We start from the raw sequence: 20305 nt of genomic DNA on the forward strand, positions 1-20305 counted from the left end.
TTAATAGTGTGGTAGGTATACATAGACTGTATTTAAAAGCAGTATTTTTACTTGTTGAAGGGAAAAGTGCTACAATACAAACCATTGGTTTGACTCAACTTTATTATTGTTCGTTTATAATCATATTACATTCATATTTTACGTACATATATACATACATGTATTTGAATAAAAATAATATTTATACCTAAAACCTTATTTATTTAAAAAAATTATTTCTGCATGTTTACTCGCACGCTTTGATAATTATGTGTTTAAAATTTATTTCTATATGGTAAACCACAGTTTTGAATATTATTCAATTCATATACCCGGCGGATTGGGCCACAATATATGTTCAGTAAGGTATGCTTGTGGTACAATCTAAATGGAAATCCAGACGCGACGGACTCATAATGAGGAGCTCTCTGGTATGCGACTGATCCCTGAGGGACGGTAGAAATTATATGTGCCTTGCACGAGGGAATTGTTCTCAAAGGCTAGGAGAAGGAAATTCCGAAATAAAACAAACAAATGCAATGAACAAAACCCAAGGACTGAATACCGTGGTAATCCAGTAATATTGAAAAATCCACATTCTTCTGAGGCTGCTCTCATGGATTTTGGGGGAGACCAGTTATTGCATAGTAGATCGGCGTTGATAGACCCATTTAGAAGGAGATCGGGGGTCAAGCGATTACTCCCATTGGTGATTGCAGAGAAAAATAGCAGATGATAACTCTGAGAAAAGTATAACAAGTTTGGAGAAGACAAAAAATGAAAACCCAAGAGGGTAATATGAAAAGGCATCTTATTAGGGAAAGTAAATTGGATACTCAGCACTAGAGAATAACCGAGTTAGAGAGTCTTTGTAAGATGCTACAAAACGAAATCTGCAAATTACAGGCAAAGAATGTAGATTTTAAAAATCAAATAAAATCAACTTCAACAGAAAAAAAAAATCTGATGTGGTCAGCACATAACCGACCGCATTGTGTATTGTCTAGTTAAATGAAAGTGTTACAGAATATTATAAAAATGTCTGTTAAATACTTCTTTCCAATTTTTAGGACATTAGTGAGCTTATAGTTAACATACTTAGAAAAATGTAAATTTGGCTCTTAGTAGAGTTTCGCTTTGTGCTACCCGAATTCCCTGAAATGCTCGCCAGTTAGTTTCGGTAACAACCAGAACTCAAATATCAAATTTCAAGAAATTCCATCAATTTGTTCTGTGGATATGGTGAAAAATGTAAAATCGGCCCGCAAATCAGTTCTCGAGCCCTGATCTTTCCAAAAAAGTTATATGTTCATTGCTTTAATATGAGGAATTCATACATTAAATTTCAATGAAATCGGTTGATTACTTCTCTTTATATACACAAAAGTGTATGTTTGGCCCGTAGTAAACGTCTAGTTGCTGATGCCTGATCTTTCCAAAAAATTTACATGTTCATTGTTTTAATATGGGGAATTCATATATTAAATTTCAATGAAATCGGTTGATTATTTTTCTTTATATACATAAAAATGTATATTTGGCCCGTAGTAAACGCCCAGTTGCTGATGCCTGATTTCTTCCAAAACATACGAATTTTTACGGACGGTCGAGCTGAGCTTATATATAAAATTTCAAGTAAATTGGTTGAATATTTTCTTCAAAATGTTCAAAAATGTAAAACAGGCCCGCTAAAAAGTGCAGTTCTCGAGGCCTGATATATACCAAAAGTTGATCGATCCGTGCCATGGTGGAAACAAACTTACATATAAAATTTCATCAAAATCGGTTCAGCCGAACTTGAGATACACGCGTGCACACACAGACCGACAGACCGACAGGTTCCTAAAAATAGTTTATTTACACTTCCCTACTATGGAGAAGTACGTTCCCACCGAAAACTCGATATGCAAAATTTGTTGCCATCACATAACCTACCTATTGTTTACACAATACGGTCGGTAACAAGATGCGGAAGTTATTGTATATGAAACCGACGAGGAAGAACTGGCTAGAAATTGACTGGATCCTAAAACAGAATAATGCAAAGAAGCGGAAAATGGAAAATTTGTTGAGATCTTTCTCACAAAAGGTTCTTCACCCCTGACTTGATTTTTTAAATTATTGAAAAACACTTTCACACACTTTTTTAAATATTACCATACTCTCTTAAACTTGACTTAATTATGTATATTTAAATTACCTACATAATGATTCACTTACACATTAATAATTTAGTTTAATTTCGAAAAATGAATTAACTGTAAAATTCATTTTTCTCTCATCATAATATGTATAAATGATTTGAAATTCTATACTTATATTCCTATTCGATAAATGGTCACAGTGCAGTTAAGTTGATTTAAAATAAGCATGTATTCCTTAAGTTTAATAAAACTAATTATAAGTGTTTTAACTTGAAAATAAAAAATAAGTTAAATATAATAATAATAATTATAAATAAATTAATAATTAAAATAAGTGAAATGTAATAATAATAAAGAACATTATAACATTAAATAAAATATTGTGTTTTAATAAAATAAGAACACAAAATGGTCTTCTTGTTTAAATAACCAGGAAACCATATTGGTGACCCCGACTAAAAAAACACGTGAAAAAAGACTAAAGTGAAATATTTATATGTTTTAAATATAAAAACTTTTATATATTTTAAAATAAGTTATAATAAATATCTAACTAATAAAGCAGGACATCACTAAATAATAATAATTAAAAGTATAATGCAAAATTTATAAACATAATATTTCAATATTCAATAAAAAAGGATAACTAAACTTACTTTAAATTATAACACTTATAACAATAATTAAAAAATAAAAATATTTTAAAATAAAAAACATAGTGGTTAAATGGAAACATTTGGTTAACATATACTTAGTTTCTACACTCATGCATGCATTGCTCAGTTTTACATGCAGTCAATATTCATTATCATCAGTTAAAATTTTCATCATCATCAAAATCATACCAAATCATCCAATCATATATAATTTCAACTTATACACTTGCATCATATATTCACAATTTCAACTTCAATCAAACAATTGCACATTCAACCATTCAACTATTCAATTGCGTTCAACTAATCATTCATCAACATTTTCAAGCGGAATCAACATCATCAATACTCATCCATCACTTCATCAACCAGAAAGCATCATCAATATTAAGATAAGTTCTATTAATTTCCTTATTTCTTACATTTCTAATTTTTAAAAAAAAAAAGAATAATTAAAATACATTTTTTAAAAAAAAAAGTTTTTGTGTTTCAAAAATTAAGATTAAAAATTAAAATTTCAAATAATTACATAGTAAGTAAACTTAATAATTTACTAATTAACCAACCGAAATCATTACATTTTTTTTCTTTTTAATTAAACTTAAACTTAAATTAATTCAAAAATTTTTTTACTATATTAGATAATAAACTAAAATAATTTTTTTAAAGAAGCATGCATACATAAATACATAACACAAGATATATCGTATGTATGTAATATATTAAATTTTAATATGATTTTAACATAATTTTAATATCAAATTATGTATATTACACATAATTATTTCATTTAAAATTTTGCACTAGTTAGAATATATTAAAAGTATATTATTTTCTTTAACATTTGTATGTATGTTTGTTTATTTGAAAAAATTATTTATTTTTCTCAAAAATACACCTAGGTCAAAAAGACGTTTATCTAGCATCATAAAGACATACAATCATAATTTTCCCATTATAATTTTCGGTTTGTTAATTAATTTTTTAATTAGTGATACAAATATTATTTTATTTAATTAATTAAATTTTAAAATAACATATACATTATGATTTTAATTTCTAAAAATTTAAAAATTTTTAATATTAATTTTCTAACAATATCTAAGAAAATAAAAAATACATTATTAAATATAAATTACATCTTTAAAAAATTTTTTTTACATATTCCCATGTAAGTACATACTTACATACGCATATATAGGAATTGTGTTTAATGAATTTTATTATTTTTTTTAATATCGATATATTGAAACTCAATTTTTCAAATTTAACACGCATATACATATGTACATTGGGGTATGCACATATACATTGTAAAACTTAAGTGCATTGTGTCCTTTCATATTGATATTTTTTTTTACCTGAAGTGATCATACATTTATTTTTTTTTTATTTTTTGGTGAATACAGTAAAATCATTTTTTATTTAACATTAATTTAATTAAAGAATTTTAAATTAAAATAATATTAAATCAAACAAGTGACCATATATTTATTTTTTTATTTTTCGGTGAATACAGTAAAACCATTTTTTATTGAACGCTAATTTAATTAATGAATTTTAAATGGAAATAATATTAAATTAAACCAAGTTTTTCTTTCCATTTTAAATTTTTTTTTTTTAAGTTTATGATTCGAGGATTCATATATTTTTATGAAATTATTTTGAGGAGATTCTTGAATTTGCAATAGCTATTTTTGCATCGATACTATTCAATTTTTTTGATTTAACTATTTTACCATTTTATACACTTACCGACCTATTAAGTGTATACTGAGCCCTATTAATACAATTCGTTTATTTTTAGAAGTATTAAAAATATTTATTTAATATCAAAGTTCAATTGAAAACTCTTCAATTTTTTCTTTTTTAACCTTTCGTAGTTTAGATTACCGTTCCGAAATTTTTTTTTCCATTTAAACATTTCATTTTAATTTGATACAAATTTTTTTCATTTTCATTTTTTTTCATACATTTCATTTTAATTTGATAAAAATTTTTCTCTGTTTTATATCTTCTATTCATACAGACCCATTCTACAAATCCTTTGCTTTCTCCGACTTCCGACCTTTTTCGGGCGAATCCTAGTGCTTTGGAGGAGGAAACAAGTGCCGACTCGAACCCTTTCAGTCCTGCGACCGAGATAAAACACGAAGTAGACTCTGTGCGCGTTCGTTTACCCCCATTTTGGTCTGCCAACCCGGCAACCTGGTTCATTCAGGCGGAGGCGCAATTCTCGGTTTATAGAATAACCAGTAGTGGTTATTCTATAAACCGAGATCTATATTCTATAAACCTATACTGGTACTTACTTTGGAGTCTCTCCTGGATCGAGAGGATATCGGTGATCGTAGGCCATCAGAAGTCTTTAGGTCCATGCGGATGCTAGCGGGTACCTCATTTAATGAAAATATTATAAGAAATTTGTGGCTTGGTCGTTTACCGCGCAATATTTACATCACCTTACTGGCCGTGTGTGATAAGCCTATGAATGAGCTCACTTCTTTAGCAGATAAAATATATGAGGCTTCTCAATCTGCGCTTTTAAATGCAGTTTCGAGAACGAACAACGCGAATATATGCGATAGCTCTCCATTTTCGGGTCAGCTCACCGACACTTCATCTAATTTAGAAGACCGTTTGTCGAGGATTGAAGAAATGTTAGCAAAACTCAATACGGGATCAACTTTTCGAAGTCGTTCTAGAAATCGGAATTCCAGTTGAAATAGGTCCGCCTCTGGGCAACCCTTGTGTTGGTACCACAAAAAATTCGGGCGTCACGCGCTGAAATGTGTAGGACGATGTACATTCTCCGCATCCTTTCATAGGGCGAACGCTTCCACAAAAACGAACTCCCCAAACTAAAACGCCCCGTTATTGTCGCGGCTAATAACGGGAACTACTCGCGGTCTCGATTTCCTATTTGTATATATCGACGACATTTTGGTCGCCAGTTCTACTCCATCTGAGCATAAGCAACACCTGCAAATCCTTTTTAAACGTCTGTCTGAATATGATATTAAGATTAACAGTTCTAAGTGCGTTTTCGGTGTTTCAGAATTGGATTTCTTGAGTCACAAGATTTCTAGTGCTGGTATATTTACACTCATCTCTGTGAGTTACTTAGGAGGCCAAAAACTGCCAAAAACTTTAGTTGGCCTGAAAGTCTAAATGACGCGTTTACGGCAGTTAAGGACGCTCTAGCCAAGATCACTCTTTTGGCACACCCACTTTCGAATGGAACATTTAGTATCGCTACGGATGCTTCTGATGTTGCCGTCGGCGCTATTTTGCAGCAGCAGCGTGATGACAACCGGGACCCACTCTCGTTCTTTTCGAGAAAACTCACCCCCGCCGAGCAAAAATACTCAGCTTTTGATCGCGAGCTACTTGCTATTTATTTAGCGATAAAACATTTTCGGTATTTCATAGAAGGACGTGAATTTTCAATACTTACCGACCACAAACCTTTAGTAACGGCTCTTTTCACCAAAACCGAGCGAAGCCCGCGGCAAGCCAGACACTTAGATTATATTTCGCAGTTCACGACTGATATACGTCACATTCGTGGTAGTGATAACGTTGTCGCTGATGGTTTATTGCGAATAGATAGTTTGGATTCTTCTTCCGGCAAATTCATTGTCGATCTTGGAAGGGTTTCCAAAGCTCAGGAGACTGACGAGGAGTTAAAAACTCTTCTCTCTGACTCGTCATCGAGCTTCAAACTTCAAAAAATTTCTCTTCCTGGTTTGAACGTGTATTGCGAGGTCTCTACCTCGCGATATCGCCCTTACATTCCAAGCCCTTTGCGTCGCAGTAACATCTTAACAATTGTCGATCGTTTTTCGCGATGGCCTGAGGCTTACCCTATCAGGGACATGACCGCGTCGACAGTTGCGTGCACTTTCGCCGAGAATTATATTCCGAGATTCGGAACTCCATCTAGAATAACCACGGACCAGGGTTCACAATTTGAATCGAAGTTATTTGCAGAACTAACGAGTTTATTCGGTATTCAAAAGATCCACACGACCACTTACCATCCTCAGTCGAACGGAATGGTAGAACGGTTTCACTGACAACTTAAATCCGCATTACGAGCCCTTGGTAACACGGTTCATTGGAGTTCCGAGCTCCCAATCGTGCTTTTAGGATTTCGAGTCGCAATCAAAGAAGATTTAGGATGCTCCCCGGCAGAAATGGTATACGGACAAAATCTCCGTTTACCTGGTGAGATTTTTGTCGACGAAAAACCAAATGTTAACGACTGCGACACTGTCATAACGCGGCTTCGCGAAACTATGTGTAATCTAATTCCAGCGGCACCGAGAGAAGCGGAACAAAAAGTTTTCATTCCAAAAGATTTACACAATTGTCAACACGTTTTCGTTCAGGTTGATAAAGTAAAAACGGGATTAACACCTCCTTATGACGGACCGTTCAAAGTCATTAGAAGATTTAGAAAACATTTTGTGATAGATATTAACGGACGAAATTCTTCTATTTCAATTGACCGTTTGAAGCCCGCATTTAGCATTTTGGCGTCAGAATCAAATAGTCATAAGGGTCCACGTCACGTTGAGTTTAAATAATTCTTGGAGATAGATAATTTTTTCTTACCTTTATTATTTTTTTTTTACTTGTAATTTTCATATTTCATACTACAATTTTTAATTCGAATCATATTAAATTTTTTTATCTCATTTTAAATGCGTTAAATCTCGGGGGAGGGTGATGTTGAGATCTTTCTCACAAAAGGTTCTTCACCCCTGACTTGATTTTTTAAATTATTGAAAAACACTTTCACACACTTTCTTAAATATTACCATACTCTCTTAAACTTGACTTAATTATGTATATTTAAATTACCTACATAATGATTCACTTACACATTAATAATTTAGTTTAATTTCGAAAAATGAATTAACTGTAAAATTCATTTTTCTCTCATCATAATATGTATAAATGATTTGAAATTCTATACTTATATTCCTATTCGATAAATGGTCACAGTGCAGTTAAGTTGATTTAAAATAAGCATGTATTCCTTAAGTTTAATAAAACTAATTATAAGTGTTTTAACTTGAAAATAAAAAATAAGTTAAATATAATAATAATAATTATAAATAAATTAATAATTAAAATAAGTGAAATGTAATAATAATAAAGAACATTATAACATTAAATAAAATATTGTGTTTTAATAAAATAAGAACACAAAATGGTCTTCTTGTTTAAATAACCAGGAAACCATAAATTCTCCTGAAATTAATTCAGAGAGGACAGTTAAAAAAAATATTGAAACCAGCCCTAAATGAAGGCTGAGAATTTAAAAAAGCACAAGCCTCCTCCGGTTATATTGAGCAACAGTAGGAACTACTCCCACATAATTAAGATATTAAAGAAGAAAGAATAAACATTAGGGTCAATATGATGAATAATGACCAATTAAAAATAAATGTGGAAAATGAAAATGAATACAGATTACTAACAAATGCTATAAATATGGCTAGACTGGAGTGGCACAAGTATGAGAGTAAACTGACGAGGCCTGTTAAAGTTATGGCTAGAAATCTCCATCCACCGTGTGAGCCAGAGCATATAAAAAAAAGGTATTAGCAAAGGCCTTAAATGTCTAGATGTTGTAAATAAAACCGAAAGGAAAAAAGGAATTGGAAAATATATTTCAGTAAAACTCTTTATGTTATCTTTTGACCATTCCGAAGAGATACTCAAGATCTATAAAATAGAATACTTACAGCACATGAGAGTAAAAATTGACGCTGTTAGAAGCAGCAAATCCATTCCGCAATGCAAGAGATGCCAGAGATTTGGACACACACAAAAGTTTTGTCAAAGAGAGGCTAGATGTGTAAAATGAGCTGGTAATCGTATGACAGCAGAGTGCAACAAGAAGGATAATTTTTAGCCCAAATGTGCGAACTGCAATAAGGCACACCCTGCTGGCTATCGAGGTTGTTTGGTTGCAAAAGAAGTGCAAAAAAGAAGATTGAAAAAGAATAAAACCAAACGAAATCAAGTTAAATTTAATGAGCAAAGAACTCCAAAAATAACCTAGCAAAGTGTTAAAGGGGGTATCGTATTCACAAGCGCTTCAAAGCAAAAACCCACAAAACAGGAAAAAGAAGGAACCAGAGAACAAAACCCCAAAAATAAAAAAAAACTGAGGCAGACATTATACAAATGATGCATAGTATATTGATTAGAATTGACGAGATCTCTAAAAGATTATTAAAAATAGAAAATGCATACACTGAGATGTGTACGGGGACACCAAAGAAATGAGGTACGTATAGAAATTTGGAATGCTAATAGTGTTCTTAATAAGAAACAAGAATTGGAGGTCTTTCTCAAAACGAGAAATATATACATTTGTTTGCTGTCGGAGGCTCTTTTGACATATTATACGGGCCTTAAAATAAAAGGCTATGCTTGCTATAAAGCGGTACATCCCAGTAATCAGATTTAAAGATCTCCTGTACAAGCATGGACACAAATATCTAATAGGAGGTGACTATAATGCCAAATATACAGATTGGGGTTCTAGAATCACTTCAACTGAGGAAGAGAGCTAAGAAAAGCTATTCAAGAACTAGGTTGTTGCTATCACTCCACTAGCACTCCTACTTATTGGCCTACTGACACTAACAAGATTCCTGATGTTATTGACTTTTTTATAACCAAAAAAATATCAGAAAACTTTCTAAGCCTTGAAGATAATTATGATTTTGATTCGGATCACTCTGCTGTCATATTAAAACTAAGTGAAAAAATAACTAAAACATTATTTAGGCCCAGTTTGACAAGTAGCACTACAGATTGGGTGAATTTTAAATGTGAAATAATAAATAATATTGACGTAAATATTAATATACAATCAAGGGAACAATTAGATCTGGAGTTAGAAGGATTTATTAAAATCATACAAAAAGCTGCATGGAACAATACAAAAATGTCAAAGTACAAACCGACATTTTGTCAAAGTACAAAACGAGAAATAGCTATTCTGGAGAAATAACTGATTTAGTAGGTAAAAAGAGAAGGGCCAAACGTAGAGGGCAACGTTCGCGTCACCCTGATGATAAAACTGTTTTAAACAAACTTTCCCCGGTGCTTAAAAGAAAAATCCAAGAATCTAAATCGGCAACATATGGAAATTATGTAAAGAACTTATCAGCTACGAAGGAAATAAATTATTCAAAATAAGCAAAAAGAGACCGATTAAGCACGCTCCGCCGATGAAAGCAAATGGTAGTTGAGCGAGGAGCAATGTAGAGAAGACCGAATTATTTGCTGATGACTTGGAAAGGATATTCACATCAAATGGAATAAATTCAGATGTAAGTTTGGCAGAATCTATCGCAAATGAAGCAGGCAGCATAGCTCCACTTGTTCGATTAGAAATCGCGGAAGAGGTAAGATCCCTGAAGTTGAAAAAATTGCCAGGTTTTGATTTTATTACTAAGTAACTTAGTAAGTTACTGATTTTATTACTAAGGAAGTACTGAGAGAGCTACCAGACGAGGCATTGGAATGTGTAACGAAAATTATGAATGCAGCTATGGATTTTGGGTATATCCCTTGTGCTTAAAAAGTCGCGGAAGTAATTATGGTACCCAAACCTGAGAAATTCTTGAGGGAAACAAAGTCAAAGAAATGGGCCTTCACTGTTACCAATGATGTCCAAGCTTTTTGAAAAGCTGCTACTAAGGAGATTGAAACCAATAATATAAAATAGGGGCCTAATACCGAACCATCAATTTGGTTTTAGAAGAAACCATTCTACAATAGACCAGGTCCATAGAATAACGAATATTATAGAAAAAAACTTCGAAAATAAGAAAATCTGCTCTTCTATATTTCTAGACGTAGCACAGGCATTCGATAAGGTATGGCACAAAGTTAGGGCAAATGTTGCCATCGCCATTATTTATATCGCCCAAATGTTGCCTTATACTTAAATTAACTTAAGTTGCCATCGCCATTTTTGTAGAAATTTTGAAATCCTACTTAGCTGATAGATTATTTAGAATTAAACAAGACGCTGAATACCCCACGCTAAGATAAATAAGAGCAGATGTGCCTCAAGGCAGTATATTGGGCCGTACGTTATACCTGCTTTACACGAGTGATTTGCCACAAATAGAAAATGCTACGATAGCCACTTTTGCTGACGACACTGCAATATTGGCAGTAGGAGTGAACATTGACGATTCGACGAAAAAATTATAGGAGGCAAGTAACAAAATAAGTGGACTAGGGACTGGAAAATGAAGTTGAATGAAGCAAAATCTGTTCACATAAACTTCACCAATCGGAAAATAATCCACCACAAATTAACTTAAATGGAATGAACGTACCGATCCATAACTCATCAAAATAACTAGGAATGACTTTAGATGTCAAGCTAAGGTGGAAGGAGCATATAAAGAATTAGAAAATAAATATAGAGAAAATTATTGGCTCCTAGGTCGTAAGTCCAATTAGGCAATTGATAATAAGATATTAATTTATAGCCAAATCATTAATCCAATATGGCTATATGGCACTCAACTGCGGGGTTATGCCAAGAAGACTCACATTAACAAAATTCAAACCTTCCACAATAAAGTTCTGCGGGGCATGATAAATGCGTAACATGGAATATGCGTAACAGTGATATCTACAGGGACTTAGGAATTCCTTTGGTTGTGGATGAAATTAGGAGTTGTGCTACAAAGCATAGGGCTCGTCTAGAACAGCATGTAAATATGGAAGCAGCTAGGCTGCTGGACAATGGCGTTATGACAGAAAGACTTAAACGAACAAGACCATTCGATTTAACACGAAATACCAATTTCCTTATGGAAGGTATTTAATTCCTGTAAGGAAAAACCAAGTTAGCGCGAAGGTAATAGTTGGTCTATAGGACCAGTTTTATCTGTTCAGAGTTTAGTTAATTTTTTACACCTAGTAGAAACAAAAAAAAATTCAGTTCATATAAAAAGTTAAAAAAAATTAGTTTGGAAGAGTTAAAAAGAATATAAATGCATACTTATGTATTTTATGTAATTGTTGTAATTATATGCTTATATAATTTTTGCGAATTTTTTCAAAGCTTATATATTATTAGAAATTGTTATAATTTCTTAAACTTTTATAATAATATTTATCTGTTCTATATTAAATAAAAATAAAACAAAAAATTTAAACAAAATAAAAAAAAAAATTTTTAAAATAATCCAAAAAAGGAAAAATACTACAACATCCAGGCAAGCATTGATCCAATAACCTTCTAGTTATCAGACAACCACGCTACCCACCAGGCTACGCAGTACCTTGAATTTCCTTTTATATTTCTATACTTTATTCATATTTCATATAACTCTTCAAAAACCGTACTATTTTACATTATATATATATAGCTACTTCTCAGGTATCAAAAAGTAAAAATACTTCTAGAAGAGCTAGAGGCATGGGACAAAAGGCATTAGATAGGGCTTTGTCTCTAGAGTTCCAGAAAAAGCAATTATTCCACCCACGCTACCCCCTCACCCAATTCTAAGATGCTTTTTAGAAAATGGGTAATTTTTATTTACTTTTACTGGTATAAATATTGTGTATAAATTCTATTTTGGAAGTGTGAGTTATAACAAAAAGTGAAAACTTTCTCGAGAAAATTGTAAAGATATAATAAAATCTACATTGTTTTATAATAAGTATGTACGTACGCATTTAGTTATGTATTCTTTTCGAGATCTGCTGCAAAATGTATTAGTAAGCAAAACGTAAGTGTACATTAAATTTCTTGACAATATATTTTGAGGACAAAATTTTATAAGAAAATGTTATTCTATTGCATTAAACTTTTTTCAAATACGGTATTGTCAAGAAAATATTTGGAACGGAAACTCGCTGATATTTATTTGTAAAGGTAAAGCTTTTTTAATTTCATTTTAAAAAAAATAAAATTTTCAATAAAAAAAAATCTGATGTGGTCAGCACATAACCGACCGCATTGTGTATTGTCTAGTTAAATGAAAGTGTTACAGAATATTATAAAAATGTCTTTTAAATACTTCTTTCCATTTTTTAGGACATTAGTAAGCTTATAGTTAACATACCTAAAAAAATGTAAATTTGGCTCTTAGTAGAGTTTCGCTTTGTACTACCCGAATTCCTTGAAATGCTCGTCAGTTAGTTTCGGTAGCAACCAGAACTCAAATATCAAGAAATTCTATCAATTCATTCCGTAGATATGGTGAAAAATGTAAAATCGGCCCGCAGATCAGTTTTCGAGCCCTGATCTTTCCAAAAAAATTTTATGTTCATTGTTTCAATTCGAAGAATTTAAACATTAAATTTCAATGAAATCAGTCGATTATTTCTCTTTATATACGCAAAAATGTATATTTGGCCCGTAGTAAACGTCCAGTTGCTGATGCCTGATTTCTTCCAAAAGTTAGGAATTTTTGCGGACGGAAGAGCGAAGCTTATATATGAAATTTCAAGTAAATCGGTTGAATATTTTCTTCAAAATGGTGAAAAATGCAAAATAAGTTTTCGAGCACCTATCTTTCCAAAAAATTTACATATTCATTGTTTTAATACGAGGAATTTAAATATTAAATGTATAATAGGAATTTATGTAAATATTAAATACAAAAATGTATATTTGGCCTGTAGTAAACGTCTAGTTGCCGGTGCCTGATGCTTATATATAAAATTTCAAGTATATCGGTTGAATATTTTCTTCAAAATGTTCACAAATATAAAACAGGCCCGCCAAAAAGTGCAGTTCCCGAAGCCTGATATATCCCAAAAGTTGATTAATCCGTGCCATGGTGGAAATAAACTTACATATAAGATTTCATCAAAATCGGTTCAGCCGAACTTGAGATACACGCACCGACAGACCGACAAGTTGCTAAAAATAGTTTATTTACACTTCCCTACTATGGTGAAGTACGTTCCCACCGAAAACTCGATATGTAAAATTTGTTGCCATCACATAACCTACCTATTGTTTACACAATACGGTCGGTAAAAAGTTCATCTGCAAATCGTATTTTTCAGGGTCTTTTTGCATACAAATCGTATGCTATACGCATTACCCTATATATTATTAGTATTAACTAATATATGTAGTTAATACTAATAATATATAATTAACTATGTATTATAAAACCCAAATACCTAAGTGCATGCATTTTAGTAGCGAATTATTTTATGCGATATGTTTTTTTAGCACTTTTCCAAAAAATTTTTGAAAAAAAGTGCTTATTAGTTTCACTCTGTTAGTTTCACTCTGTCCGTCCGTCCGTCCGTCCATCCGTCCGACCGTCCGTCCGTCCGTCCGTCCATCCGTCCGTCTGTCCGTGTGTCTGTTTACAAAACTTCTACACCCTTGAAGATAGAAAGCTGAAATTTTGCATGTACATAGATCTTTACTAGAAACTTATTTCTGTAGAAAAAAATTTTTACCTATCTCCCCCTCTAGAGGTTATACCCCCCAAAACCTTAAAAATGGGCTTTTTCAACTATTTGTTGCAATGAAACCATAAGCATTTTTGAAATTTTGCAAACGCAGAAAGACAGCGACTTGCTTCCCCTAGCGCGGTATACTATAGTTAAACTTTAGAAAAACAAAATGGCCGTCAAATTTACCGTTATCTAAAGTCTTTTTTTTCCGAAATTTTTGATTTCGTTTTTCTTCTAGACCCCAGCCTGTAGAAACTTGAAGTTTTAGGGGCTTATAGACATTAACAAATAGTTCATTTCGTTAGAAGAAAATTTTTTTCCATCTTCATCCCTTCTTAAGTTATCGCCTCTTGAAATTTGTACAATTTGAATTTTGGGCGCCTTATATTTCCGAAACCGCAAACGTTTTCAAATTTCTATAAGCACAAAAAGCTAGCGGCAAATTCCATGTCATTAAAAAATATAATTATTTTTCTTAACTCACACAATTAATCCTTAAAATCGAGCATTATGTTAACCCTTCTTTATATTAATTTTTGCTTTATTTCAAACACTGCATGTGTGCATCATCCTAAATATATGCAATCCTAGAAATAGTTTTGTATATGAATGAAAATAATTTTAATAATGTATAATACATAGACTGTTGTTAAAGCAGAATTTTCACTTGTTGAAGGGAAAAGTGCTACAATACAAACCATTGGTATGACCCAACTTTATTCCTAATTAATAATAAGATAAAACTTGAAATAAGAAAAATTCTTAAAAATAATTGCAACAGTTACCCACCAAGCCAAGAAAACTTTTTATTTGTTTGGTGGTCCTAAAAATTGGGGATTGGTTAATATCTTTTATTTTATTGGGATTCGGTTTATTCGCCTGGTAGTAATATATGACCTAAAAATTCAATTTTTTTGCTGCATAAATTCATATTTATTTAATTGTATTTTCAAATTTGCGTCTTGAAATATTTTTAACATTTTTTGTAAGGAATTCAGGGTATCGTGTAGGTGAACATAGCATTTTTTACGTACGACATCTTTTAAAATAGAATTCATAAGCCTCTGAAATATTTGTTAGCCTCTGAAATATATTGAATAACCTCTGAAATATATTGAATAACCTCTGAAATATATTGAAATATTGGATAGCCTCTGAATAGTGTCCACCACTCACGCCAAATGCGATATTTTTCCCGTTTTCTTTTTCAATGTCTATTTGATGATATCCCTCAGCTAAATCAAAGATTGTAAAATACATCATCTTTTAACTGCAGTGACGTTGTTAACCCATTGGAGAGATGGATATGGCGAATCACACTGTTTAATTATACCCTGTTGCAGCGTCTCATTGATTTGTTTAAATTCAATGCAAAATTTTATAAATTTTTGTATAAATAGCAATTTCCTTTACCATGTTTAATTTGCGCTTTATTTCGTGAGTGAAAATCATCGCCTTCTCGATTAAAAGCTTTACCGAATCTTTCTTTCTAATCTTTTACTTTATAAAAGATTAGAAAGATACAAATATACTTTATACTTTCTAATCTTTTACTTTATTGCTTCATCTACGTAAAACTTTTTTACAATTTACCAAAATTATCTTTTACCATTTTTTTTTCAAGCCAGTTTATAACATACGAGTAGTTGTCTATTTCAACAACTTTTCCAACTGTATCCGTTAAATTAGCCTTAATTTTATTCATCAAAAGTTTTTTTCTATTTAGATCAGTTTTTGCTTTTAATTGTATTATATTTTCAACTTCTACAATTCTGCTAACTTACTATTAAAATCTGAGAATTCAACCATATACCTCAACGAGATGCAGCGTTAGCGTCAATTTCGGTGTACTTGGTTCCGGACTTGGGATTGGAGTCTGTGTAGTTAGGGTACCTTTTTCGCTGGTGGTGGCAATGTTATTTTTGGTTTTCTCCGATATTGAAATGGGATCAATGTGTTTGTTTTTGCCTTCTTTTGTGTTTCCATTGCTTCTTTTGTGTCTAATTATTCTCTTTCTTATATTTTTTATATATTATTAATTTTATTATAAATTTTTTTTTATAATTACGTTAATACAATTGATCGACTGATTGTTTTATTGGTTAAAAGTAAAATAAACTTTATTGATTTTACAAAAATTTACCATAAACTATTTTAAATTGACCTTTCATTCACATTACTCTTAAGTAAAAGTGTAAGTCAGTTGATTTAAAGTTTAAATTATGAATTTTATTTTAAAATATTACTTTAAAATAAAAAGAAAAAATACGAAAACAAAAAATTAAAAAAGTAAAGTTGGATCAAAACAATCATATATCAAAATATTTCAAAGATTGCATACATTTAGGATGAGTAATATAAGCAATATTTAAAATAAAACAAAGAACATTTAAAGAGTCGTTAACATTATGTTCGAACTTAAATGTTAATTGCGGAAATTAAGAAAAAAATATATATTTTTTTACGACATAAATTTGGAAAAGCTTACAACTTCATAAATATAAAGCACCGAATATTCAAGTTTTACAAATTTCATGAAGCGATAACTTAAAAGGAATAGACTATTGTGTCTATACAAACTATTGTGCCTATTTGCGTCTAAAAGATGCATCTCTTTTTGAATACAGGTGTTAAAAATCATTGAAAAACAAAGATAGGGTGACTCAACTTGTATTCATAACTATCAATAGTGGGAAACTTTAACTCAACCTAAAACGCATCTGGATGGTCAGAAACTGCTAAAACTAGTCAAACTGACTAGTAAATAATTTTGCTTTATAGTGCTTTTGCGTTTATATTCAAAGGAAGGCACGGAAGTGCAGTTACATCACTTTAGGCTAGTTCGAGAGGTCTCGTTCGCTTCAGTCCTTTTGTCCAAAATCTTCAATCCCCCATATAAGTGGCCTATTCCAAACGCTGTTTACATGCTGTTCCAAACGCAGTCTATGTTTCATGGCACGTTTCCTTATCTTCTCACTTACTTGGGAACACCCAGACCCTTATGAATATTACTATTACGCGCATACCAAGGCGCATCCACCATATTACGAAGAACCTAGTTCTGGAAAGTTTATATTTGCTTGATGTGTGTTTACTTGGCACAACACCTGCAACATACGTCCATTTACGCTTTATGATGGGATTATATAAGTTAATTTAAAATTAGTTAGATTTTTAAATAAAAAGGATTTTAAATTTTCTTTTCTTAAAAAATTCAACTCTATTGTTTGACTTTCAAAATAAAAATAATTTTCAAATTTCAAATATTTTCTGATTTGAAAAAGAATGAAAACCTCGCTTGCATTATGTTTCCGTTTTGTTTACGCGTGATGCTTTATCAGCAATTATAAAAATTTAAAGAAATTAATTTTGTTACAATGTGGCAAACAAATAATATGCATTACGTAATTGTAATTTAAGATTTTTGTTATTTTATGGAAAACGTTTATTTTTAAGCTGATACTGTTGATTTTGTTTATTTCGAAATACTTATTGTTGATATGTTTACATTTGGTTAATTAGAAGAAATGCATTTTGAAGTGTGTACTTGAGAAATGCGTGTTGAAGTTTGTATTGATTGTTAACTCCTCCACCTTCAAATTCAAATGTCCTCATTTGATGTTTCAGGTTGTAGTCGAAGTATGATTTGCGGATGCATTGCAGTTTCTGGGTTGACAACTGGTTTAGTTGTTTCATTTTTAGAGATGTTATTGATTTTGATGGTACGTCGTTTTTTAAATAATACACTGATGATTATGATAGTTAGAATGATAATAATTACTGATATAGACCAAAAGTTGATTGTTTGATTCCATTCGTTTTCCTGTTTTAAAAGTTCTATTTGTTTGGTATTATTTATATGAATTTCCTTTAAGAATTCAAGTGACAAATGTTCATAAATATCCTTTTGGATTGATTTTGGTTGTAGAATAGGAGGTAGTATTTGTATCGATTTGGTTTCTTTGGAAGTAAAATTTTTACTGATTATTGAAATTGTTGTATTATGAAACTTGATAAGGTAAGTACCGGAAAGATTTCGTACTTCGTTATTAATGAAAACTTCACCTTTATACTAATTTAAGAATATTATCCCTTGGTCAATTTCTTCAATGGTTGGTATGTGTTGATTGTTGATAATGTTACAAGTGGAATTTTTGTTTTCAAATAAACGTTTTATGCAAGCGGAGTTTTCTAAATTTACAATATTGTTTTTATTACAAATTGTTAAAGATCTTATTACATTACAATCTTTTGCGATACCATACATTTCTTTGTCATTAGTTAAAATTTGTTCGAATTCTAATTTATTTATTACATTTTGATTTTTTATTGGTTTGATTAAAATTTTGTTATAAGTTTCAATTTTTGTTAATGGAATTTCTGTAACATAAAGTAAGCAAGTACCATTTGTAATTATTTTTACTTTGGAAAAATCTAAAGCTTCTTCTGCTGTTGCAAAAGGGAGCCGTTCTGATTCTAATATTTTGGAGATAGTTTCGATTTCCATTTTTGAGATTAAAATTGAATTTATTATGCCTAATTTAGCCCAATGAATACCATATTTAATATTAATTATTTCTTCTTTTAGAATTTTTATTTTATATTGTAACTTAAGTGCAACCTGATCACTAAGGATATTATTGTCTTTTATAGTTTCTAGAATTTGATTACTTATATTTGATAAAAGATTTAGCCTATCATTGTAAAGATTATTTATTATTGTCTGTCGATTATTGTTCTCTAGAATGTTATTAATTTTCTTTTTTATCATAACAAAATCGTTATGGTCGGGAGTACCAGCGAGCCATTTCCAAGTAGTACCTAAGAAATCTATTGCTCGTCTCTCACGTTTGGGTTTTATTTCATTCAAATATTCCTTTAATTGAGAAATTTCATGACTGAGATACGGATATAAGGGATTTTTTTTTCCTAGGATAGTACATGGGAATATCCTAAAATTAGTTTCTTATATTAGATTTATGAATTCTTTTTCCACTTTCGGTTAAAATTTCAGTATTTTTGTCTTCTTTAACAATTTCTTTAATGTATCTGTGTGTAAGTTTGGATCCTAACCGTTTATTATGTTTAACATATATTACCTGTCCTGGCATATAAATTTGTAAAGGGTTTCTGTTTTTATTATGAAATTCGAGATCCTTAATCTGTTTATTTTTAAGTTTTTCAATATTACTTAATCTAGTTCTTTCGAAATCTGCTGGACTTAAATTGGGAATTCGTCCGAAAAATAATTCATGTGGTTGTTTTTTGGTTGTCGAGTGAAACGTGTAGTTATATTCGTTAACAGCTCTTTGTAAAAGTTCGTCAAAATTTCTATTTGTACCCTCCGCTTTGAGACATCTCATAATTTCGGTCAGAGTCGAGTGTAATCTTTCTACTTGTCCATTAACCTCACTTTTATAGAGGGGTGTTGTAAAAATTTTAATATTCATTTCATCTTCAACCATTGATTTAATGGATGCCGAATTCAATGACCTTTCATTATCAATCACGATCCATTCCGGAACACCATAATAATATAGGATGTCCCCCAATGCCATTTTAACGTCCTCTATAGATCGACTTTTAATTATTTTTGCTTGCGCGTATTTTGACAGTTTATCGATTGAGGTTAATACTAATTTTGACTCAGTCGAAAATATATCTATATGAAGAGTATGTCCTGCGTAATTGGGTATTGGTGTGTTTTGTACTTTCGAATTAGTCGAATGTCTTTCATATTTGTTTTCCTTACAAATAGTGCATTTTTTTACGAAATTTTTAAGTTTTGTAGTCATTTTTGGAAAATAGTAAGACCGAATAATATGAAGTTTATTTTCTTCGGCATTCCTATGTGCACGACGATATGTTGAAGCTATAATTTCGTCTTGTTCTAATTCGTTAGGGATATCCTGTACCATAATACTAGTGAATCCGATCCTATAACTTTGAAAATGTAATGAATAAATACGTTGAATTTTACCCATTATACTTTCCCCTGTCATTATTGCGTTTATCAAATTTGGATTAAGATAATTATTTAGTATA

The sequence above is a fragment of the Condylostylus longicornis genome, unplaced genomic scaffold (assembly GCF_029603195.1).
Source record: "Condylostylus longicornis isolate FDR11 unplaced genomic scaffold, ASM2960319v2 ptg000179l, whole genome shotgun sequence".
NCBI classification, from domain to species: Eukaryota; Metazoa; Arthropoda; class Insecta; order Diptera; family Dolichopodidae; genus Condylostylus; species Condylostylus longicornis.